Consider the following 26,605-nt stretch of genomic DNA (forward strand, 5'->3'; position numbering starts at 1 on the left):
AAAGATGTTTGTCATGTTTGCAAGGCTCCCTTTTATACTTGCAGGTCGCACGTTAATCATTCACGTTAATGATTCACGGGCTGTCGCCGGTCATTATGATTGCCGTGATTTGATAGTGATTTCAGACACCTGTCACGCCTGAGGCGTTCCCCAAAGCGTCATTCTGACGTAGTGTAGAGTTCCCTTTCGAAAGGGAACATTGTTTTGTTCCACCTTGATTTTACACATGGATGCACATAATCAAAACAATAAGTAGATGATAAAGGACGGGAGAAGCATAAAAAACGTGTTTAAAGAGTGTCACGCTCAGGGAAGACTATTTGATAAGATGTACATGGTACTTTTCTCTCCCTTCAACCATACATTGCACATCACTTTATAGCTTGATACAATTAGACTGCAACTAATTCAGTGCAATTAACATGAATGTTATGAAGGCTTTTATAAATAAATCACTGTTGAACCCAAAGTGAGCCGTTAGAGTTATTTTATAATTAACAACTGTAGTATGCTGTTGTCTCACAAATGAATAATAGTCATGCAGTGGTAATGCTTGTGGGCCTTCTGGGTGTTACAGAGCTTCCACAGAGCTGCTGTTGAATTATATTTTCTCTTGTCATGTCTGCCATGTGGCCTGACATCATCCTCTGGCTCCTTGGAGTTTTTTTCCACAGCTCTCAGACTCGACTGTGGGCCATTTGTCAGTCTTGATGTTGATCTCTTCAGGGCTGTATTTCAAAGATGGCAGGACTCCAGGCAATGAGATTCATGAAGATCCCAACTCATTGCTTACAGTGATTCTGCTTTAATTCTGTTTCACACGTTAATTATTTATTTTTTGTCATACACCCCACATAATGGACCAGTAGCTTTCAAACATTTAAATGCCATGGACCTCCAGTTACAATAATTCCCACTGGGAAGGATCGCATTTAAATATATAAGGGCAGCTATAGCTGGTTATATATAATTATATGATTATGTGTGTGTGTGTATTTAAAAAAATATTTATTGTAATGTTATTATTCTTATTTCTTGATTTACTTTTTTTTTTAAAAACCTGTAATAGAAAAAAAGTAAGTAACTGAGAGCAGTAGCTGTTGAATGGAGTGATTGGGATCTATTCATCTATTTAACTAAAGTGGACATTTCTAACTCATTACATCAAGCTTAAGTCTTAGTGAGAGACGTCTAATACCTGCTGATAACGTCTGACTACAGTACCATTGACCATCTGCTGTCCAGGAGGCTCTTAGTTAGAGTCAAACTAATTGAAGGTTCCTAACAAGATGCTTCCAAAATTAAACCTGCAATATCCCTTTATAAAGGGATCTATCTATCTATCTATCTATCTATCTATCTATCTATCTATCTATCTATCTATCTATCTATCTATCTATCTATCTATCTATCTATCTATCTATCTATCTATCTATCTATCTATCTATCTATCTATCTATCTATCTATCTATCTATCTATCTATCTATCCATCCATCTATCCATCCATCCATCCATCCATCCATCCATCCATCCATCTGTCTGTCTGTGGCATGCTAATTATTGTTTTTTTTGCTTTTAGGTTTGCTTTTTCAGACAGAGATGTGAATATTTTTCTAATTAAATCCTCTAATTAATTCTGTGCTGTTCATAACTTCTAATAATCATGAGCCTGGGTAATTTCACTTCTGAGCGTCAATGATGAATACAAACTAACTGGATAATCTTCCAGGGATTTTAGTCGGAATCTATAATGTTTGGCCCATTTTTCCATTTCTCTGATCGACTTTGGCACTTTGTTTTGATATTTGAGAGCCTGGGCTTGACAAGAATGGGCTTGACATGATTGATTTTTGTTATAAATACGGCAGTTTCAAGACATGCTCTCTTCCATCTCACTTAACAGCTGTGAACGGACAACACAGTCGCTTTCCAGTTGAAATGCCCAAAAGTGAAGAGACATCCAGCAGCCTTTTGGGAATAGAAGAATGTTTTTAAGAGGGAGTGAGTGGTATTTGTGGTGTGGCCACTAGTCTGTGTGTAATCTTGTTATCCTACTTAATAGAGACAAGATATAACCCTGCCGAGAATCACTTGTTTGACAAGTCTTATAAATGCTTTAGTTCCAGTGCGGCTGTGTTTGCGTTTAGTGATTACCTCACCCGTCAATGTAGTGTTGAGTGCACTTCAGTTGGCAGAAGACATGAAATATTTACTGTCCCACTTACTCAGGGTCAAATCGTATAAGCTGTCCCAGGTGGGCTGGGTGCAGGTTTTTTTTCCAGCGTAATGTTTATCATGAAATTGAGGTAGAATTGCTGTGCCTGCATTAATTGACCCAGTCACAAGGTTTTTTTTTTTTTTTTACAGAAAATGATCTAATTCCCCTAGTTTTTATTTTTATTTTATTTAGCATTATGTAACAGTTAGTTTTGGTTTGTTTATTTATTTGTTTGTTTGTTTTCAGGCTTTATTTGTGTGTTCAAAAAACACAGATCCATTTAGGAACGTCACTTCGGTGTGTTTTTCAGAGAAGTGATTTTCTTTGCACCTATTTCCATTAACAGAAAGGATCTGGTGGTATTATGTCTAGAATGTAAGTTTTAAAGTATTGTTTATTGAACTGTCGTATAAAAGCAAATATCAAGTTCGCAGTCGGTTTGAATGTCAACACAGCTGTGAGTCGGTCAGTGATATTAGGAACAACTCTTGTTTGTGTGATTTTTTAAAAATATAATGCTTTTGTCTAAAGCAATTTATAATAGTTAGTAATGTTGGAGTTTGTCTTTGTTTGTCTGAATTCACGCTATAGAGTTTCACAATGTTTTATTTTATGATCCCACTGACACTAGGCTAAACCAGCATGTTTGAAAAACTTCTTCTGTCTTGGCAAAAAGCTTAATTAGTGTGTGAATACAACCGCTGTGTTATTTTGCCCTAATGTCTAGAAGCCGAGGTTTTTCACTTTCACAAGTCACTTTACTTAGGGCCATTGCTTGAACACACAGAGCCAGGGACAGATTTTAATGGGTGGTCCTCCCTCCCTCCAAGCTTGATTTTATGTGCTGTAGTGGTGTGACTCTTTGGTTAGACAGTGAATCAATTCAGTTCACAATTAATGGGGTTCTCAGTTGGATTCAGGAATGATTTAGTTTGATCTCATTCACAAAGAAATGAACAACTTCGCACTTGAGTTTTCAAAAATTTGTGCATGGATTCAAAAATCCATGATTTAAGATTAATGCATTTGCATTGGAAGGATTTTTAATTGATATGTAATTTAAAAAAGTGTATTGTTACACTTTTTTTTTAATTGGCAGAATTGTGCAGAAATTATTTTAGATATGGTAAAATGTGTTAAATAGAGTGCAAATTAGCCTAAATATTTATGAGGTTGGTTGTCTCACATCCCATGGCGTGGGACAATATTCCCGGTTGTCATTTCACAGTCAATGGCTCTGCCTTGGTGTTCTTGTTGTTGGATTTTGGAATGCCAAAGATTAAAAAAATAAAAATAAAAAATAATAATAATTATTTATTATTAGCCTGTATTCCTGAGATAAATCAGAAACATATTCATGTCTGGAGATCTAGGTACAGCTCTACAAAGTACACGCAAGAGACATCCAACCCTGGATTAAACAGAAAGATATACATGAAAGCATGCTCTCTGACTCATTTGTGATTTGCGTTTTAACATTGAACAGCAAACAGAGAAACCTTGTTTTACCTTCAGCTGTCTCACTGTAAGATTAGACAACAGCATCAAAGACAACATCGTTTTCAGAAGACAGGAAAGGCCTAAATCGACACTCGATGACAAATACACCAGCTTTGTAAGCAGAAGTGTGTGATATAATGAATAGTCTGACATTTGAGGGTCTCAGGTGGGATGCCTGACAGTTTGCTCTTGTTTGGCGGTGCTTGAGGCTGTGGATGGAGGGGGGATTAGATCCAGGGTGCAGCTGCTGTTTGCTGGTTTGTTGGATTAGAGGATGTCTCTCCTCCTCACACTCACCCCACAGGAGGCCTAACCTTAGGGCAGCTAGTCCGCCTCGACATAGTCTGGAGATAATGTGGGATGCAATAGCCATCAGGCTAATTAGAATTGATCCACCACAACAGAGGCATGGTTCAGGCTGTATACATGAGCATCTGCTGTGAGGATGCTGTGATAGGTGGGACTAGCAAAGATTATGACTAGATCCTGCTTGGAAGGGGATAGATCTGTTGTTCTAATGACTGAGATATATTCTAAGGGATCTGGCTTGATGTTTAATGTTCAATGTTCAATTATTGCTTGATGTACAACACCTCAGATTCGATTATTTTTATTTATTTATTTTTTTTACTTAAATGTCATATAAGTATTATTTCATTTAATATCATACTATTTGTTGTATGTCATGTGTTGTACTGTAAGTCATCAAAGACAGACAACACTTGAGCTATTTATTTATATATTGAAATAACATTTATTTAATAATTTATTTAATATTTAATTTATTTAATTGCTTTTTCAAAAGTATCTGTTTATATGGTAAAATATTTATTTATTTAAAGTATGTATTTAAATAATATTTCAATATAATGATTAATTTATATATCAAATAATATGTATGCATGTATGTATGCATGTACCTATTTATTTATGTCTGTCTCTATGTATGCATTTATTCAAATAATATTTATTTATTTGATTATTTATTTATTGGGTTTATTCATCCAAGTATGTTATTTCATCATACTCAAAACCCTCAATTAGTATGTATCAAGTACTGACTACTTCTGACAAGCATTGTCTCTGTTTGTTGCAAGGCATTGAATATGAATGTTGTTGTTGAGATGACAAAATATTTTACACTTTTATTTATAAGTTATATTAAAAGGGAATTCATTGTGGGAATATTTTATCTTTAAGGTAACATAGCAACATAGAACTGTCCTTTTAAGGAGAATTGCGCCACCTCTGTTTCTAATAGACCTTATGTTGTAAGAAAATGTAAATCCTGTATCCTGTAAATCAGACTTCATTAGGGAAGGCGTTCAGGGAAAACAATGCAAATCAGCACTCAGACAAACATAGCGCCCATGCTTGCTCTACATGGCTCAGACATATGTGTTTTTGAATTAGCATGGCCCACCCTCATTCTACTCCATGTGGCGCTGGCACACCACACACGGCTAAACCCATCAGACACGCTATTTCGGGAAGGCAGACGCCCATGTTACCAAGGAAGTGCATGAAAATAAGCGCGCCTCAGAGCCTTGGAAGCTATAAGCATGAAAGAAGATTCATTCAGCGGTCGGGGGATAACCATCCATAGTGAGGTTTGGGGTGGGGTTTTTAGGAGGGTTAGAGGGTTCTCTGCCCCTCTGCTTGTGTGCAGTGCCTTTAGAATCCCACATTTGTGAAAATAATGATGAAGGGAGAGAGCATGAACAGCCGAAGGGGGGAGATGAGTGAAGACAAATCTTTGTTCTGCCCTAATAATGATGGTCAGCAAAAAGTGTGTGAGAGAGAGAGAGAGAGAGAGAGAGAAAGAGAGAGAGAGAGAGAGAGAGAGAGAGAAATGGGCTGAGGAAAATTATAAAAAGTCAGTGTTTTGAAGGAATAACTCAACTGAAAATCAGTATTTGGTCATAATTTACTCACCCTCATGTCTTTACAAATCTGTATCAATGTTGTTTTTGTTAACTGCTTTTTTTCTGTAATTCTAATAAAGCTGTAATACAATATAAATATTAAATGAAACGCTTAAATAAGAATGAAAAACAAACTACAAAAAATGACAAAAGCAAAATTACTAAAATTAAAATATAAAACTGAAAATATACAAATAAAAGCTCATTTCAAACATTAATTAATATTATAATAGTATAAAAATAATAATAAAACAAGACGGATCCGTATGCTATTAATTTTAATAATAGTATATATATATATATATATATATATATATATATATATATAGATAGATAGATAGATAGATAGATAGATATTTTTTTTTTTTTTACACATGCAACACAAAAAAAGCTCAAGCTCCAAAAAAAAAAAAAGACATATATACAGCCATAAATGCCATGGTCCAAATTATTTGTGATCTATATTCCATGTTTCTTAAAGATAACCATAATCTGGGTTTGAAATTACATGAGGTTGAGTAAAAAAAATGAAAAAATGTTCAGTTTTGGGTGAACTATCCCTTTAATTTAACAAATGGGGCATTGTTATACCATCCAGGTGAATAAAAACTGACTTTAAATCATTGATGGTTCTGATCCAATATAGGATCAGAAGACTTGTTTATGGTTGGTCTGTGTAAATGTACCCGTTTAAAGGCCTCATTCGCCCCCATTAGTGATCAAAGAGCTGTTTAGAGGACTTATTGCATTGTTGTGAGTCAGTCAGTGGAGGGAGTCAATATTGAGGCCATCTGAACACCAGCTATTGTCATATTTCCAATCAAAGTTTCCTCTCTGCATTGCTCTTTTTTTTTTTTTTTTTTTTTTAAATATGGTCTGTGACAGTAGTGGCCAACTTGGGAATACTTGGGGAAGAGATAACTTCTGTACAGCAGAAAAAACTGAGAAGAAGTAAAGATTTAATAGATTGGAGTTCCTAGCTTTGTAAATGTAATGATGGGCCAGAGACGTTCGGATCCAAATGCAGCGCTTTATTAAAGAATGGTCAAACAGGCAGAAATCCAAGCAGAGATCGGGGCAGGCAGCAGAGAATCAGAGTCGGAGTAATCAGTCCAAAGATCAAACACAGGAATGACAAACACAGGGAGAAATGCTCGGAAATGTTAGACAGACTAAACAAGACTTCGCAGTGAGTGAGAGTGAGTGTGCTGCTTTTATGTGTGTGTAAATGAGGTGCAGGTGTGGTAAGGAAATTGGCTGATGAATGAGGTGCAGGTGTGGCAGGGTGATTGTGATGCAGTGACTCATGGGGAATGTAGTACGGGTGTGGTGCAACAGATGAGAGGTGCTAGTGTCCAAGTGACATCTGGTGGTTGATGGGTGGAATGGTGCTGAGTGGAGTGCCCTCTACTGAAGTTCATGGGCACTCCATCTAATGATCTTGACATAGCCCCCCCCAAAGGAGCGGCTTCCAGACGCACAAAACAATCTAGGAGGGCGGTGGAGCGAAGGCGGAACAGGGGGAGGGATGGAGGGCCAGGTCCATGAGGAAGTGCAGTGGTAGGGGACCGGGGCAGAGCAGGCGGAACTGGAGCCCTTCCTGGGCCTAACTCGGGAAAACAGGAGCCCCTCCTGGGCCTGACATAGGACATAGGAAACAGGGGCCCGCCATGGGCTTAACTCGGGAACAGGGCTTAACTCAGGAACAGGGACCCGCCGTGGGTGTAACTCGGGAACAGGGCTTAACTCGGGAACAGAGGCCCGCCGTAGGCTTAACTCAGGAACAGGGACCCGCCGTGGGCCTAAGTCGGGAACAGGAGCCCGCCATGGGATTAACTCGGGAACAGGGGCCCGTCATGGGCCTAACTCGGGAACAAGGGTCCACCAATGCAGAGTAGGTGGCGTGGGAGCCCACCAGAGCGGAGCAGGTGGAGCTGGAGCCCACCAGGGAGGAGTAGAGGACCACCACAGCCGAGAAGATGGGACAGAAGCCCACCAGGGCGGAGCAGAGGACCACCACAGCTGAGATGACGGGACAGAAGCCCAACAGGGTGGTGCAGAAGACCACCACAGCCGAGCAGACGGGGCAGAAGCCCACCAGGGCGGAGCAGAGGACCACCACAGCCGAGCAGACGGGACAGAAGCCCACCAGGGCAGAGCAGAGGACCCCCACAGTGGAGTCGATGGCACAGGAGAGCAAGTCTGCTTAGGTGGGACTGAAACAGAGAACATAAACCGGTTAATAGCGGCCTCCGTGGCCATGATGAGATGGTAGCTGGCCTCCGTGGCCATGATAGGGCAGGCGGTGAGTTCATGGAGGACCTCCGTGGCCATGACAGGACAGACAGAGAGTTTGGTGGATGGTCTCCGTAGCCCTGACCGGAATGAATGAGAGCTCATAGACGGCCTCTATGGCCGTGACAGGATAGGACGAGAGCTCTGAGATGTGACGAGGCTCTGGGAGTTTGGCTGAGATGTGATGAGGCTCTGGTAGATCTGTGGTGATTTGACTGGGTTCATGAAGATCAACTGTGACTTGACTGTGCTCATGAAGATCGTTGGTGACTTGACTGTGCTCATGAAGATCAACTGTGACTTGACTTAGTTCACGGAGGTTAATGGTGACTTGACTTTGCTCATAAAGATCATTGGTGACTTGACTTTGCTCATGAAGATCGTTGGTGACTTGACTTGGCTCAAGGAGGTTAATGGTGATTTGACTTTGCTCATGAAGATCATTGGTGACTTGACTTGGTTCCTGAGGATCAACTGTGACTTGACTTAGTTCACGGAGGTTAATGGTGACTTGACTTTGCTCATGAAGATCATTGGTGACTTGACTTGGCTCAAGGAGGTTAATGGTGATTTGACTTTGCTCATGAAGATCATTGGTGACTTGACTTGGCTCATGAAGATCAACTGTGACTTGACTTGGCTCATGAAGATCAGACTTTTAGCTGGCTCCATACCTGGTCTGGGGTTCAATAAAGCTTCTGGATCGTGGTTTGGCGAAGTCTTCTGTAATGATGGGCCAGAGACGTTCGGATCCAAATGCAGCGCTTTTTTAAAGAATGGTCAAACAGGCAGAAATCAGGAATGGCGTCAGGTGTGTCAGGGATAACCAGAGTCGAAACCAGAAACAAGCAGAGATCGGGGCAGGCAGCAGAGAATCAGAGTCGGAGTAATCAGTGCAAAGATCAAACACGGGAATGACAAACACAGCGAGAGACACTCGGAAATGTTAGACAGGCTAAACAAGACTTTGCAGTGAGTGAGAGTGAGTGTGCTGCTTTTATGTGTGTGTAAATGAGGTGCAGGTATGGCAAGGAAATTGGCTGATGAATGAGGTGCCGGTGTGGCAGGGTGATTGTGATGCAGTGACTCATGGGGAATGTAGTTCGGGTGTGGTGCAACAGATGAGAGGTGCTAGTGTCCAAGTGACATCTGGTGGTTGATGGGTGGAATGGTCCTAAGTGGAGTGCCCTCTACTGAAGTTCATGGGCACTCCATCTAATGATTGTGACAGTAAAACTAACATTTAAAAGTGCCTAGCTTTGTAAAACTAACATTTAAAAGTGTTTTTTAGTAGCACTGAGATGGATCTCTTCAACAGATTTTACTGTAATCAGACTCTTGATAATTAAAGTATAGTTCTGAACACAATTAATGCCAAAGAGCATGGGAAGAAAACATATTTTACACAGTAGAAAGCCTAATCGCTTGATGCATAATTCATACATACTTAAGCTTTGAAGGTCTTTGTAATTCCCTCTATAGATAGCTTCTCATGGTTAGCTGTAAAACTCAGTGGTGTATACATTACCTGAAAACCATACTCAAGTAAAAGTACAGATATCTGGCTAGAAAATGACTTTGGTAGAAGCTGAAGTCACTGTTTAGAATATCACTTGAGTAAAAGTCTTAAAGTATGTGATATTTATTGTACCTAAGTATGAAAATTATTTTTTAAATATTAAACATACTTAAGGATTGAAAGTAAAAGTTCAAGTATTTGCAAAATGGAAAAGGAGCAAATATATATATATATATATATATATATATATATATAATATATATAATGTTCATACACAGCTTGAGCAGCAAGATTGTGTTCAGTTTGAACTCTTTCTTCCATTTTGTATCTTGGGGTAAGATTAGGAAGCACTTCATCCAGTATAGTGTCTTTCATTCCAATATCTGATCTGAAATAGCATTTAGATATATTTATACAGTTTAATGTATCTCAGATGGGACATGGATGCATTTATCTGCAGATACAGATGTATAAATAATGTTTTGTTTTAAACAAAATGCTGAGTACTGATCTTTGAAACGATTTCAAACATGAAAAAACTTAGTCAAAGAGCTGTACCTGCATGACTAGAATCATCCCAGGATGTTTCAAAAATGGTCATAAAGTGGACTTAATTGCCTTAAAAGGAGCTTTTGACATTTGATGTTCAGCTGCTCAACCAATGGTGTGAGTTTGGGGAGTGGCTATGTGTTTGTGTGGACAATATCTGATTGAAGACAGTGGAGTGTGCAGTAGGAGTGTTTGGGAAAACCTGTTTGGAAACTATCATTATTTATAAATGTTAAAATATTGTAGAAAAAGCCTTCATTGCCTTTGTGCAATGTCATTCTTTGTTTTGTTTTTTTTGCACATTGTAGCTTGAGAGCATCTGCGCTTTTTTCTGGAACATTCTGCTCACTCACTGATTCATACATTTTATACTTCTGCTCTTGCTTACAGTCTATCAGCCTGTTAATTATATTACCATCTCAGTCACACACACACACACACACACACACACACACACACACACACACACACACACACACACACACACTCTCTCTCTCTCTCTCTCTCTCTCTCTCTCTCTCTCTCTCTCTCTCTCACACACACACAGCCTTACCCCTCGCTCATACAACACTCCCACAGCCTTACCCCTCGCTCATACAACACTCCCACTTGCTGGAAGGCGGCAGTATGAACAGCGCATACTAAACTCACACATGTGTGTCTCTGACCATTGACGAGGAACGTTTAGTTGTCGAGGTCACGTGACCGAAACGAGGGAACTCTGAGGACACCTTGAGCTCACCTGCCACATTTCTTTCCTCTTCTCTCTCTCTCTCCAGGTTCATCTGTGTTTCTCTCTCTTCCTCTGTGCTACACACTAAAGAACAGGATCCTACACACAGATCTCATCAGGTAGGCTATTTATCCTTTTTTCTCGCTTTTCTTTCTGTCTCACTCCTGTTCTCTGCCTGCCTGCTCGCCGTGCCGCAGAGATGCTGCGTCATTGTATGTAACGCTCTGGCACATAAGTTGTGTGAGAATCTGACAGGCTGATACAGGCAGTACCGGCATTCTGATTTCTCCTAACTGCCCTCTGTATCTTTACATTTCCTTATTTTTCTTTCTAGCTATTATCAGTGTTTTTTTATTTTTGTGAATTTATTTTGTGAATTATCACTTCATTGATTATGTGTCTATTGTCTGTGCATTTTTTTTCTGCAGTTTTTGAGCATCTCTGTACCTGTTAAGTATAGTTATGCTCTCATAGCTCTACATGTTTGATATATTGAAGCAGATGTGTGTCATGTAATTTTGTGTGTGTTTGTCGGGCGGGATAACATGCTAGCTGTATTCATGGTGACGTGATGTTGCCTGTCTAGACACCTGCCATTAGCATCACCAGACTTTCCAGATACATAACGGTGATGGTGGCAGTGATTTAATGATGGTGTGGGTCACTAGGGGTGGGTGATAAATCACAGCATGAGCAATTTTATATCATAGTAACTGTATATATATGTATGGAAAAAGAGACTTAATATGCTGTAGTTTGTTTATATATATGTTTATGTTTCTTTTTTATTTAAATTCTTTCAATTAATTAAATAAATAAATGAATTAAAATTTATTTAAATTCAAACACACATATAAATGCATTTATTATATATATTAGGGCTGGGCAAATTAATGTGTTATTATCACGCTAAAGCATTAATTAATTAATTTCAACAATTATTTTACCACGCATTAATGCAGTGTTTTTTTATTATTATTATTATTATTATTATTATTATTATTATTATTATTATTATTATTATTATTATTTTATTGTATAATTATTTATTATGTTTTTACAATAGTTAATACAACCAACCAATACTTTTTTTTTTTTTACACAAATCACAAACTTTTATGTACCATTTGTCCAAATCCAACAAACAAAATTTGTAATTTTGTCATCCTATCAAATGAACATGCTATATTTTCAATTGGCTCTAAATGGACAACTATTCGATTAATCATACACTCAACACAAGAAATGCAGTTTTCCTAAGCGCTTACACATTTATCACAATTGCTTCAGAGTAATAATAAAAGGGAAACTATACAAAGAGCAAGAACAAATATGGGGGGTGGGGGGGTGAAAAATGTTCTGAGGTGTGCAATTATTTTCAGGGACACACAAGGCGAACATAGTTCCATGCAGCTCTCTTGACCGCATTACAGTTCCATATCACTTCGCATAGTTAACTGTAATAATGGTTACACAGTTTGCACAAAAAGGTGTTGTCAGCAATGCCCTGATGATTTTATCAGTTAGCCTATATAGAGTAGCAACTTAAAGGCTACACATGACATTTCTCACTAGTGAGGTATTAATGTTTAGTGAGGTTTAGAGGCGCTGCTATAGAACCCTGTTGAGGGACTCACAGAGGTAGCCTAATTCACACAAGCTCTCTCTCTCTCTCTCTCTGTCTCTTTCTTTCTCTTTCTCTAAGTGTCTCTGTCTCTCTTGCTCTCTTTCTAATAACTTCATTAATAACTGCATTAGAATGCTATCAACGGCTCAAGCCTCCATTACAAGCTTTAAAATTACATTTTGGTACCAGCAAAAGAGGCATTGGATGAAATGCAGAGGAAATAATCCTACTCAAAATAGCGATTTAAGTACAAAAACCAGACAAATCCCTTTAAATATATCATTTAATCGATGTCTTGAGGTGTGGTAACCGTAGTATAAGCGGAATAATTGACTCTGGGCCATTGAATTATTAGAAATCAATTATTCCTTTTATATATATATATATCTATAAAGACTGATCTGTAGTTATTTGGAAAAAAAGGTTGTTTGCATTTCTTGCTGCTAAAGGTGGCACAAACAGATTTAAAGGGGCAATTCGTTTTTTTTTTTTCCTCATGAGTGATAGCAGGTGTTGGTGTTGAAACAATTTTTATTGAATTTAGACATACACAATATTTGTAAAACAAAACTCCCCGTTGAAGAATTGCAATAAATATATATTTTCGTTAGCATATTTGTGCATCTACATTGATTGATTGATTGAATTTGTTCAAATGAGATATGTTGGATGCCAATAATAATTTCATTTCAGAGCTGTTCTTTTGCTGTAGCAGAGGAGAAGATTATCAGTAAAAAAACAACTTGGCTTTATCTTAGAAATAGACTGACATTTAATATTGGTTTGGACTTGAAATATAGTGCAAAAGTTGTATGGACTACATTTATTGTGCTTTTTGCACATCCAGCCATTGCGCATTATATGTTGTTATGCCGCCAAACTCTATGAGTTGCAGTAATCACTCTGTAGTTATACTGGACGACTGACTGATCTCAGAATCTCACAAGAGACCATTTTGTCGTCAAAGTGTTGAGGAAGAGATATTGACCAGAGAGTTCTTGGTTTATATTGTTGTTGAACTCCATCTTTTTTTCTTTGCCCAACCCTTTACTAATCTTTTTGGTCATGACAAAAAGCATGTGTCATATGCAACGTGACCTTTTCTCATCCATTTATCCATGTCCCTCAGCACCCCGCTGTGTCTGTGCTGAACAAGGTCACGATACAGGTGACTGTAGTCTTCATGCATCATGCCAGAAGGCCAGTGAAGCACAGGAGGAGCCTTCCATCTGCTGTCTGTCTCCTCTCCTGCAGTGCTGTAATGGCAGAAAGCTGCCAGCCATTAGTGGCTGGAATTACATTTACAATTCCATTTTTCAATGCATAATGTTAATAATAAATAATTTCATCAGTGAAAAGTAACTGGCAGAATTTGTATAAGAAAAACATTGGCGCAAAGAGTTGTTAGACACTGAGACATTCTAAGTAATGTTAGTCTGTTGTTAAATATCGTTCATGTTTTCTTTTGTCTGTTGTCTTTTGTAAATACAGTAAAACACAAGAGTATTTTCACTTCTGCCACTGCAGAACAGACATTAGACCTCTAGTCATGTGAAGAAAGAAGTGCATGTGCTTTGTTTGTGCATTGAGTAAATGATGACAGATTTTTCATTTTGGGGGTGAACTATCCCTTTAAACATGCTTGCTTTATGTGGAAAAAAAGTATTTAGAGCTTCTGCAAGATGCCAGACATTAACTAATGGGTGCATGTTTTTATGTTGCTGTGTCATGCCATGTGTCAGTTATGATATATTAAAATGCTTCTCAATGCGAAAGAAGCATATGAAGAGACAGAATTGTTTACTTGGCAGGCACACTGACTCTTTCATTGGGAGGCACTGCAGCAGGGAAAGCAATGATGTAATGCCCAAAGGGGGGGAGGGGGGGGGATTGGTCACCCCCTTCTTCTCTGTCGGGCAGGGGCAGAAAAGACAGACAGGGAGGGCATAGTTCTCAACCTGCTGCCTGCGAGATTGATGCTCCATTAGACATAGTGGATACTACAGTCACAGCTACCGCTCATGTCAGGAACTCAGTGAACTCCATGTAAGATGGCATACCAGGTTCTGCAATGTGATCATGCTTAGTTATTCAGTGCATTCCATGAAATTATAGTGTGAACAGTTTCAGGTCATTCCCATACTTACATTCCATACTAGAATATAAAACCTCAGCTGCTTGACTCTGTGACTGCTCAAATTGTGAGAATTTGTTACTGTATTATTTTTTTTCTTCTGTAGAACATTATATACATATGTATGATTTCTGATATTTGTCAGTTTTGACAATGTGTAGTTACTGCATTTTGCCTTTTAAGGTAATATGGATTATGCAAAATAACAGAAAACAGAAAAGTCAAATTTGTTTTTGAATTTTGTTGTTAAATCCATGAGATCCAACAGAATGAGAATTTTCTCTCAGACCAACTGAGAAGTTTTGTCTCTCATCTCACCCCTTTATATTGAAAGGTAAAACTAAAATAAATAAACAATTTGACAAAATTGTCAATTTAAATCATATTTTGTTGGAAATCTGCCTCTTAAGACCTCAATCCCACATTCTCTTGATTTATCAACAACTCTACACAGAAATGTATTTATTATCCCTCGCTTGTTAGCAAATAATTATTCTTTAATAGATGAAAACTGTCTCCGGCTTTATTACCAAGCCTTCATCTTCCAGACAGAGACAGGCATCTTGACAATCTCATTATTTAAATATTAGGAAAGCTCATAGCTCAGATAATATTACAATATAATGAAAGATAAATCCAAAGTACATCAAATGAGATCATTTTTATTAGTATCTTTACAAAAGGGTGAAATAAGATGACTGACTTTGAGAAAAATAATAAGGCTGTTTAATATTGGTTTAGTGCTATTTTTATTATGATTGTAATTTCCTGATGCAGTGAGGTCTTTTAAAGTATGTTTAAAAATACAGTATAATCTTCACAATGAAAACTAGTACTAATTGGATCCCTTTTTCTTTCTTGTTTTCATTTTAATGGGTGTCCTTAATTGGTTTGGCTCAAAAAGAGAAAGCAAAAACGGTATTGATGCTGTAAGTTTGCAGGATGGCATGCAAAAAATGTCCCCACTACCTCACTGATGTCACTAAAAAATGTTGTCCTGAAGAATCACACCTATCTCTTTGACTGCCCTAGGCTCTGTAAACAGCAAATCAGCTGCTCTCAGCCAATCAGAAACAATTTAAATCATTTTGCACATAAGGTTTGCAGGTAGTGATCATTGGATGTCAGGATAGAGTTCTTTAAAGTCAACATGAAAATCAAATTGACCTAACTTATTTTCTTCAAGGAATAGTTTGGAATAGTTTTGGAAGAGAATAAAGATGTAAATGAGTTTGTTTCCACATCAGAACAGATTTGGAGAAATTTAGCATTACATCACTTGCTCTCCAGTGGATCCTCTGCAGAGAATGGGTGCCGACAAAAAATTAAAGTACAAACAGCACATTGATCCACAAGTAATTCACATGACTCCAGTCCATTAAAGTGAAGTGAAAAAGTTCAAGTTTGTAAGAAACAAATGCATTATTAAAGCATTTTAACAACAGATTTTCGCTTCCACCCAAAACACCAGTCCATAATCCTTAATAATACTTTCTCAAGTGGAAAAAGTATAACTTTTTGATTGAAGAAAGCAATATTATGGATAGAAGACTCATATTAAAGCTGGAAGCAACAGCTTTATGTTAAAAACATCTTAATGATGGATTTGTTTCTTATGCACGACTTTTCGCTTCACAAGACGTTAACTGATGGACTGGAGATGTGCAAGGCACTTTTTGATTACTGAGATGATTTATAAGATGTTTTTAAACTGGATTTTTATGGCGTAAATAAATTAAAAAATGCACCAGGTATTTGCTGGAAGTGTTTTCTCCTAGCAGGAGCTAAACTGAATTATAAATGTGAGCGAATAATGGAGGGATGCCCACTCAGGTTTGATTTTTGTTTCTAGACATTTTCTCTGAACATGTTCCTCTCAGTCTCTCAGTCAGGAAGACGACAAGCAGATGAGCCCTATCAGGAAGTTATAATCTCAAAGCTGTTAGGTGTCTTCAGAGACTTCACTCTTCTATAATGCCATTTTTTACTAAACTATTATGGTTTCATGGAATCCAATCCACCAACTCACTTCTGACAAATAAAGCTGAAGAGCAGGAAGAGAGAACATATGAAACGCATGTTCTGGAGTGCATAAAGAACGTCTGTTGGATGTGTGGCATTCATGGGGTGAGATAGCAGTTCAGCAGAAGCATATTTATGCCATCTGCCAGTCTTCCTGCTTTAAACATGCAGATCTGCTCTGAACATTCATCCATAAAGCAGCTCTGCTGTCATGTGTCTATTTTTCACTCTGGCTTCTGCCTTTTTCAGGTTTTTGAATGATGTGCTTAATTTGGAGTTTCTCCAAGTTAATGCAGTTCTTTTTTGTCTCTGTCTTTCTCTTTTTGGGTTGTGTAGTCACTAAGTTTAGTCAAGGCACAGGGCTAATTTAGACACGGCTTGTTCTGAAAATCACATAAAAACATCCTGAAAAGAAAGCATGATGGCCACACCAGAGCCTGCGGTTAACGCAGATCTTTTCCAGACAGCACTGGGCCCACCCTCCTCCTGCTCGCTGTCCTGTGCCTGTGAGGGTGAAATTACTCTCATTGGAGTTCTCGGTGTGAACATGCAACGAACGGCACTCATGCTCATACAGTGTGAGTCACTGTGTGGAGCATCTGCATATTATCTGGTGGCAGAGAGGAAAACGCAGCATTTTCCACCTCATATCCCCTGGAGCGCAAACAGAAAGTCAGAACTCTGTTGCTCTAACCCACCAGAACAGGAAACATACTGTAGATAGATGGAGAAATAGGGGTACATTAATATATTTTGCTAAGTTATTAAACATTTTTACATGCATTTCCCAGCATTAATATTATTTAACACAAAATTGTATTAATAACATTGTTAAATGTAATGCTTATCATGAAAAAAATTCACTTGTTGCATTTCAAATGGTTGATTTTTAGTGTTTTTATTTCAAAATAGCATACAATTTTAAAAGAAATTGAAAATTTAAATTTGCTGAGACTGTACTCACCCTCAAGCCATCCAATTAGATGAGTTTGTTTCTTCATCGGGACAGATTTGGAGAAATGTATTATTATGTCACTTGGATCAATGGGTGCCATCAGAATGAGAGTGCAAACAGATGATAAAAAACATCAGGTCTCCAGTCCATGAATTAATGTCTTGTAAAGGTAAAATATCTGTTTTTAAGAAAATAACTCATTATTAGAGTGTTTCACCTTAAAAAGGCCACTTTTCAACTTAAAACAGTCCATGCATAATTCCTAAAATGTATCTTTCAGACTGATGCCATCATTGCACCACTGTAGTGCTGTTTTTATAGGGTAAATGGACACCAGTACACTGGTTAGTATATCCATCTTTTCTCTTCAAGCTTTTCTAGGCTAGTTGTTACTGTAGACACTCTTTATAACTCTGTCACTCACACAGTCTAAAATGCCAATGGGAAAATGGAGTTGTACAGGTCTATCTGGAACCAAAGCTGCAGTTCATTATGCTCCATAATAAAGACATGTTGAAGCAGCTGTGAATGGAGTTAAGCAGAGGTGACTCTTATGTCAGAGCCGCTGTCATACGCTGATAACTGGAGCTCTTTATTTAGTTCAGGCCTGTGGAGATGTTCTCTTGTGCCTCCACCAGAGACTTGTGTATGGCCAGAATGATGCAAAGAAAATCTATGTCAGGCATTCTTTATGGCCATGGAGTGTGTGAAAAAGATAAATGCGGTTTCAAAACATACTGAACTGTTTATGTTCTATAAAGGCAATTTTCTACAAAGGCAGCATATTCAATAAAAAGTTCTGTCATGAAACTCTAGACCTTCTGAGAGTTGTCATGATAGAAATTTAAACGCGACTGGTAAAATATTTTAATATTAGTTAAAATAACAGATATTTGGTTAAATAACATTATTTTTTTTATTAACTATTAGTTCAAATTTTATAAAACAGTACATTTTCAACACTGATAATAAGAAAAGAGGAAAATTATCATGGAAGGATCATGTGACAATGAAAACTGAAGCTGAAAATTCAAGCGTGATAAGCATTCATTTCAATAGCTTGCCTATGATGGAGGTACTGGCTGTGTAGCCAAAGCAAGGGAATTATGTTTTTTTGTATTCTGTAGGTGTACCATTGAACACTAATGAGTGTGCCGTAATGAAGGCTTGTCTCTGTGGTTTGTCCAGGTGTGTGTGTCATACACAGTTGAATGCTGATTGACTAGGTTGTGATCTCATTAAAGAGCTAATGAGCTCATTCTGTGTGTTAGTAACACATACTCCCATGTGTTCTTCCTTGCACATTTAAACAGATAGTTTCTTCATCAGAAACAGCTTTAATTATTATGTATATATTGGAATCTAACAGAAGTGTTTCTTTGATCTGATCTGTTTGCAGGTGCTTGTCCCGCTGAGAGACTCCACAGCACCCTTAAGCCAGCATCAATCGTCACTGAAGTACCACCACTTAGACAGGTACCAGCCTATCCCTGCAGTACATCTCTAGCATGACCAATCACAACAGACCTTATTACAGCTCCTCTTACATTGAAATGTGGCATAAATGCCATATGAACCACCTCTGATCTTTGATTCATCCCAGTTTGCCTCTGTTTTAAGCAGTAAGACCAAATTCCCTTTAAGGCAGTCCATTTGATGGTCATCTTGGTAGGGGATTGTAGGCAGTATTACCCAAAAGGCATGCATGGTTGCACACAAATAGCATATCATCCAGGTACCATTTTCATACTAGTGATTTCAGAAGTACTAATTCTGTTCTTGCATAATGTTTAGGATGCAAACAGCAATGGACACCTTCAGGCATTGCACACCACCTCCACCGTTTGGTTAAGTGATTCCACATAGGTGATAGCAGTCGATAATGTGGTGAAATCTGCACCAGTGTGGCCACAAAGCCATAAAATGAAAAATTGGAGTTAGGTTAAAGTCATAAGATTGCAAATCCATATAAATGGGCCATTTTGGATAGGGCCCCATAAGTCAGGGTGCACAGGATTTTATCAGTCCACAGCGAAACAGTCGTGTGTATAAGTTCCCAGGCGGCTACAGTGTTGTATCTGATTTCAGATTATTTTGCCCTTAAATGTCATGTAAAAGAAAACAAAGTGTGATTGGTAGCTTTAGATGTTTCCCAGATGGCTATATCCTGTCTGATGTCTAGTTTACACTGCACTAATTCTGTGTTTGTTGGATCAGTGTGAACCAGCCCTGAAAAGCTGATATATATATATACCATATTGAATATATATATATTCAAGTTTTTTGTTTTCATTGAACAAAAGCAACATTTGATAATTTTAGCTTGTTCATAATAACAGCATAGCCACAAGACATAAACAGCATGAATATATACATATTAACCTTTTTCTTGTAAAGCTATCTCCAATTTTACAACTTCTTTGCCATGACCATTGTCAACCTCAAAAACCCCTAAAACCACTGTAAAAAATTCAAAAGCTTCAAATTTGTGATTTTAAGTCCTCTGAATATGGGCCCTATAAACGGACATTTAATTTCCTCACTGGGCACGAGGTGATTTATTTTTATTTATTTTTTGGTAGTCAACATCATGCCAGAAATATTGTTGATTGTACTGAACCTGGAATATTTTTTTAAGCTGATGGCTGCAATGTGGAGCAGACTGTGATTATCAAACGTCTGGTTTCACAAAACTGCCTCAGATCTACATCCAAAAACCTTGTAACCCTAAAATGTAATAGAGTTTCTGTAGTTACAGTAGCAGATTGAGGTGTAGAGAATGTTTTAACTCTCCAGCACACAGGAGCTGTGAGTGGGTTGAGCAGGAGGCAGAGAGCCCTTCAAGCTGCTGATGAGCGTGACGCACACCCGCGAAATACCAAAACAAAAGCCAGTTAATAACCAGTGCTTTGCTTTTCTCTCTGCTTCCATTTTCAAGCAAAGCTGCAGCAGAAGAGCTTTTCATTAGCCTTCCTCTCCCTGCTTTTGAATGCACATCGGGCCCTCTGAGAGATGGAAAAAGGCGAAGGCTCTTCCGATCGGTTAAATGAATGTTTACATGTTCGTGTTGATGGGTAGGACGTGGCTTGGCGGGTCGATGTTCACATGTGCGGACACCCACACAGAGACGTGTGAAAGAGATTCCTGTCATTTTTTTCTCCCTCAGTGACTAAAACACACGCAGCTGTTGGTTTTATAGATGTTTACACATATGTGTCTAAGTATTTACATGTTTAAATACGCGCATGCTCATTTACGGAATGCATGTGACTAATCTTCGGCAATAAAAAAAAATTAGCAAAACGCTAATCTTGTAATATTTTTTTTTACGCTAATCTTGTAATATTTAGCCATCAGTTTTTGTTTTATGAGTCAGCCATGAGTCACACATTAGAGGATATTCCAGTGATTGTATCATGCTGTGTGAATGAAGATTTTAAACTAATTTGGCATCTGTACACAACACAATTTAATTAAACTCTGTCTTCCTTTCTCCGTTTTCGCTAGTGTATAACCCTCGCCACCGCACCAGCATCCATATCAAGACCGTAGGCAGTGCAGAGCAGTACATAGTGTCACGACCACACTTATGCAAGCTTGTTTTTAACAGGTTTCACAGCAGATGTGTAATCTATCCTGCGGGCTGTAATTGCATGTGTAAAATAGCAGTATCATTCGTATCACAGATTCGAATAATCCCACTGTGAATTTTTCAACTACTCTAGCTCCCTCGGAAAACAATAATATTTGTACATTTTAAAACTAGGAAAGTTTTCTCAGAGGGAAAACAAAATAATAAGACACTTGACACTCTCCTGTGATGAGTCGTATGCAAGTAATAGATGAGTGATGTTACTGTTATTCAATAAATCCCAAAGGAATGTGCAGGATTCGAATGGGATTATCTTGAAGCATTCAAAGAATCATAAAGGATCCTTTAAACATCTGCTAATTCTGTACAAGATTCTGTAAAAAAAATAGAGTGGAAAGGGGACTTTAAGATTAAAAAGGATTCTAGTTGTTTGGTTATCCCATTAGGATCCTCAAGGAAAACGTGAAATGACATTCATAACCCATTTTCACTTTTGTAATGTGACCTATTTCCAAGTGGGAATAAGGATTACTTATGAATATGTAGGACAGGTCTTAATTTTATCAATTAGGAGGTGTTTATTGGATTGTGAAAAGTGGGATTTCATTAACAAAATTTTGCCAGACCAGAATGTAATATACAGTGGATTTATGAAGGTCCCAAAACAGTGACAGCAGGTCATACACAAACTTTTGAAATGTTTTGAGTGAAAAATGTTTTCTTGAGAACATCTAGATAAATGAAATCTCAGTTGGACTTCTTCTTTTAATCTCTTTTTCAATTTGACTGTTTGCTATTGTTGATGCAACTTAAACTGTTTACATTAATCAGCATTACATTAGTGTGTACTTAATGGCACGATTTAAGAATAGGAGCATTAACTACAAGAGTACTCTAAAATAACGCCAAAAATGCTGATTGGCTATTGGTTAATCATTTTTCCCACCTGCATGGTCTATATGACATCAGCTGAAACAATCAAACAAACAAAAAAGTTTGTGTTCAATACTTTCATATTTTTTCTTTGTACAATGAAATCCAGGATTAATCAGACCAAAAAATTATGATTTACTATATAGTCTTTGAGAAAAAAGATACAGATGCCAATCTTCCAAAAACCTGGACCTAAAAGACACTGACACTGTGGGAAAACCTTCTCCACACAGTGGAGAAAAACAAGAAAAGTTTGACAGGATATTGAATTTCCAGTTTGGTAGATTGAATTACTCACAGACACTGTGACAGGCTGGAGTAAATAATTCAAGATGAAACGGTTCTTTAGCTGTGTTTCAATGGAACATGGTGTATCACTCTTTATGCTGCCCACTCCTCTTTGGCTGACAGACAGCCTCTTTATATAAATAAAACCCACAGGTTTATGTTCACCTCTTCCTGTAGCAAATAAAAAGACCCATAAAAACCTGCATCAGTGTCCTCGTTTTGCAACACTGTGCAGTTCTTAGTCCACGTCTAACATAGTCCAGTTGCTGTTTTGTTTCCCTTTTGGAGTGTGCATGTGTGAGCTGAGAGCTCTGCAATGCAGCTGCAGTGGAGTGAGCAAGGTATCCATACGGAAAGAAGAAGAGTGGGGGACGGAATGAAGGATAGTACCTATTTAACCTGCAGCTAGAAGCAACTGCCAGCATGTAATTGATGTAAATTACTTTCTGTGTGCAAAAGTTCTTCAGTGCTTGTCTTGGCAAGCTGAGATTTTTAACCACTTGATTTGGATGTGGCACAATCCCATGCATTAGTAGCAATGCATGCAATCTGGCTGACAGTTTGACTTTTTGCATTGGTGATGTGCAAAAAATCTGACTCTTAAGGTCCGACAGTACTGCACTGACATAACCCTGCAAAGGTATACATTTGTACCTTAACTACTTCTAAAGGATGGGTATTAATACCTTGAAGGGCAGTTCACTCAAAATTTTAATTCTGTCATCATTTGTTCACCATAACTTTCTTTTGCACACAGTGTGCTCATTGTTGTTTTTGACCCCATTGACTTTAATTATATTGACAAATACTGTAAAAAAAAACACACATATAAAATAGAAATGACATGATGGTGAATAAATGATGCCAGAATATTTATTTTCAGGTAAACAATCCTTTTAGGGTCACTTTTTAGTACAATTTAAGTGAAAAAAGTGACATGACATTCAGCCAAGTATGTTGGCTGTACTCAGAATTCTCAAAATTCATGTTCTGCATTTAACCCATCCAAAGTGCACACACACAGCAGTGAACAACACACACCCGGAGCAGTGGGCAGCCATTTATGCTGTGGCGCCCGTGGATAGGTTGGGGGTTCAGTGCCTTGCTCAAGGGCACCTCAGTTGTGGTATTGCCAGCCTGAGACTCAAACCCACAACCTTAGGGTTATGAGTCATACTCTCTAACCACTAGGCCACGACTTCCCCCTAAGGGTACTGTCCTGTCCCAGTGGCAAGTATTGTACTCCTGAAGCTAATTTATTTATTTGTTTTTTAGGTTTATTGTTCTTAATTTGTCCATTTTAATCACTTTGAAACATTTTGTCAGCTGCAAAATGGTCCTACACTCTATAAAGTTTCTAAAGGGGAGGTTTGCAGTGATAGAAGAACAATTTTGAGTTTTATAACAAACCTTTAAATTAAACCTTTTTTTTTTCTTCTTAATTCTGGAATGTACTATATATATTATATTTTATTTTAAAATACTAGACATCATGCATGATTTTGTAAATGGTTGCAGAGTAAATTCGCTATCACACACTTAATAAATAGGGATCACACATAAACAGATTTTTCAAATCATGCTGAAAACAACTTCTGTGTGACTTATTTGTAGGAGACACATGACAAATGAAAACAATATGTGTTCTAAAATCAGCTTTTCAGCTCATCAGCTCAAAGTATCAAGCATGATTGATATTCTCTAACTAGAATCAAAGTCATACACTTTGTGATTTTCTGTGAATTGTAAACTGTCCAAAGTCATAAGTCATGAAGTGTAGGTTTTACAGAACATTCTAATAGTTGAAGAATTATTTTTATTATTATAGAAGAACTTTTTATGCAATGGAAAGAATCCATTGATGTTAAAATTCTTCATGGAACCACCAACACCAGTAAAGAACCTTTATTTTTAGCAATGTCGGAATTAGTGAATACACTCTATATGCATTTCCATATGAATTCTACTGCATATTTTTGCTTGCATATTTGTCATGCACTTGAATAGCTTTGAAATGGTGTATAAAAGGGTTTAAACAAGGGTTTAAGTGAGGATTTCTACTGTCGTGTGGGTTCGGATTTAATATTCATCCAGATGCAGTTTCTTTTTTCATTTATTCAAATAGTGTTTACTGTCAGTATGTGCCACATTCCAAGGATTAATCCCAGCTGCGACGATGCGCCTATTCAAATTTAGGATCTATCACGAGTTATTTTGAACTTTTGGAATAGAATAGTTAAAGTCTTTGAATGTCAATGCAAATGTTCATCTTCTTCTGGGACAATTTAATGCCATCCCCAGTAGGGAGTTCTGACAGCATGAACAAAATCCCTACCAAAACAGTTTGGGGCTTTGACTTCACAGCTTCACAGACACCCCTAAAGGTTGCAGGGTTTGGATAGGGTGCACATATCACACTGTCTGCTCAGGGACGTGTGAGTGCCAGGGGCGTAGATGTCTGCCAAGTGGCTCTGGTTCACCCAGGGATAGTTGGAGATTTTTTTCCTGCTTCTTTTTCTGGGAAAAAAAGAAGGTCAGTGCCGTCACTTCCATCTGGGTTGAAAAAAATGGCTCGTCTGACTGCCATCCTCTCTCAGCCAATTAGAGCATGCTAAGTGCCACAATTCATCCACCAATCACAGCTGGGTCTGCATGGGGGGCATGGGGTTCAGTTTTGGCATGGCATCAGCTACAGGCGGATTAAAAACTACACGTTGGGCTTCTCTTTATTTACTGTGACACTGGATCAGTGGATTATATGAATAATTTAGATTCAAATTTATTAATGGTTTTTTAAGTTTGCTCAACAGTCAAATTTTACCCCATTGAGGTATTTGGTACAGTAGTTGATTTAATTTGTACGCGGTTGCTAAAAATCATTTGTAAATTGGTGCAACATTAAAAAGTTAGTCTGAATTCATACTGAAAAGAAAAAAGTGTTTGGATGTGAAAATGAAGTGCAGGTTTTTGAAATTCTCATGTTTTTGTTCTATTTTTAAAAGTAACACTTAGTTTTGGGGTTGTCTGAGGACAGTGTAACAGCTTGTCCTGTTCTTGACTTGATCTCTGTGCTGGGGTTCAGCTTCAGGTTGGCTTCCTGTGGTGCTTATTTCCCAGAATGCACCACAAATCTCACAACCCAGTTTCTGCAGAAGTTCACTTCCACGCATTAGCCCGGCCGGCCGAGAATGAAGAAAGTGATGTGGCTGTCTTTTCAATGACGTCCACTTCATCAGCAATCCATCCATCTCTCTTTGCTTGTACAGGAAGTGTCCCTGCAGTGCTGCGACAGCTGAGAGTAAATTCAAATACGCGGAGAGTCATAAACAGATTCTTGTGATGCTGTTTTCTCTAGCTCAGTTTATGTGGATTTATAAAGGATTTGTGGAGAAAAAACTTATGACATATGGCTTTAGTTTGATCTAAATTGTAGAAGAATCAGATGCAGCTCAATTGTTTGAGTTATGTTAATTTAAACGCCCTGGGCAGCTTCTTTTTGTCTAGGTAGTGGTTATAGAAGTATAGCTCCTATCTGTTTGTATGGGGAAAGGCTGAAATCTCTCCAAAACTGTTGCCTAAACATCAAATTGGTAATAAAATCGGACTAAAATATTATGTATTTTGCTTCTTAAGCTTAAATCATTTCAGGTCAGTCCTGTCAATAGAAAGCTGCAGTGATGATGTATTTTTGTAAGCCAACCCAGAAGAAGTCATGGTCCCTTGGTCCCCTCGACAAAAACCCAACAGAATTTTTCAAGTGAGCTCGTTTGTTCATCATGACAGTCTTCACAAATGAACACAAGTGGAATAAAATGTGAGACTACTTTGTGCTTATTTTAACCACAAACCTTTTAGCAAAATTCTATAAAAAAACTTGTTGACTTCATGATGATAGAACAGGAAGTGCTAAAATGCTAACTTGTTTCTGGATTTTGTCATACAAAAATGTTACTAGAGCCAGAAGACAATGTCTTTAACTATAAGGTGATTGTTGCTTGGGCTAAAAGGCTGTTCATTGTTTCCTATTTTTTTTACTCTGCTCTATTTTGTTTCCTAATCTAACTTTATAATAGACCTGGCACTATATACTGTGAATATTGTTGGCTCTGTGACAGATTGCTTATGCTCATCTATTAGAAGTTGCTTTGGATAAAAAAAATCTGCTAAATGCATAGATGTAAATGTTTTTCTGAGTTGAAAGGTTTCTCCCATTCATTTTCTACAAGTGCTCCATTTGCTCCTAGTCTTTGGCTCTAGTAAGTCATCACAGTTGTTTGGGGAGCAGTACTCTGGACCTGTCTTCTGCATCTTTGC

At 37.9% G+C, this 26,605-nt stretch overlaps 1 protein-coding gene across 14 annotated transcripts in view; it reads left to right on the plus strand.

Annotated features, from left to right (window-relative positions):
- LOC132095426 (microtubule-associated protein 2-like) overlaps positions 1 to 26,605 on the plus strand; it is a 112,783-nt gene that overhangs the window by 37,020 nt on the left and 49,158 nt on the right. For 13 of the 14 annotated variants that reach the window (XM_059500401.1, XM_059500404.1, XM_059500406.1 and 10 more), the window contains exons 2-3: positions 10,787 to 10,859; positions 18,878 to 18,954. The gene's annotated coding sequence lies outside the window, so the exon portion shown is untranslated. Of the gene's footprint in view, positions 1 to 10,612; positions 10,860 to 18,877; positions 18,955 to 26,605 lie in introns of those variants that run through there. The other variant, XM_059500402.1, reaches the window with a different exon arrangement.

This window comes from Carassius carassius, chromosome 19, assembly GCF_963082965.1.
Source record: "Carassius carassius chromosome 19, fCarCar2.1, whole genome shotgun sequence".
Taxonomy (NCBI): Eukaryota; Metazoa; Chordata; class Actinopteri; order Cypriniformes; family Cyprinidae; genus Carassius; species Carassius carassius.